Raw genomic sequence first — 451 nt, forward strand, 5'->3', positions numbered from 1 at the left:
TGTTTGCGGTGTCCACAATTATCGAATTATATCCCTGTCTTTACCTGCCCGAATTCCTACCTACTCGTATACCTACCTTTTGTTTTTGTTTTGCGTAGAAGGAGAAAATCTTCATAAGCTCCTCATGGAGCGACGATTCCTCGTTGCACCATGAGGGGAAGACATCTACGGCCCGGTTCGCCGTAAGCGAGACGGATTCTATGTCGGGTACATCGCGGAAGATACTATCCGACATAGCCTACCTAAAAACTCCCCCTTCACTGTTAAATCTATATAGTGTAAAACTGAACCTTATTTAAGTCGCCACTGCTCCTACTTAATAAATAGTTATTTTTAACTAAAACAATATAGTTATTTTTAAATAAAAAAATGGAATTTAACTCAAATTTGGGTTAAATTTGAAATGTTTTAAATTATTTAACTTGTTTTAGTAGAAAAGAACTATTTATTA

This window comes from Wasmannia auropunctata, unplaced genomic scaffold (genome assembly GCF_000956235.1).
Source record: "Wasmannia auropunctata unplaced genomic scaffold, wasmannia.A_1.0 LD335983.1, whole genome shotgun sequence".
Taxonomy (NCBI): domain Eukaryota; kingdom Metazoa; phylum Arthropoda; class Insecta; order Hymenoptera; family Formicidae; genus Wasmannia; species Wasmannia auropunctata.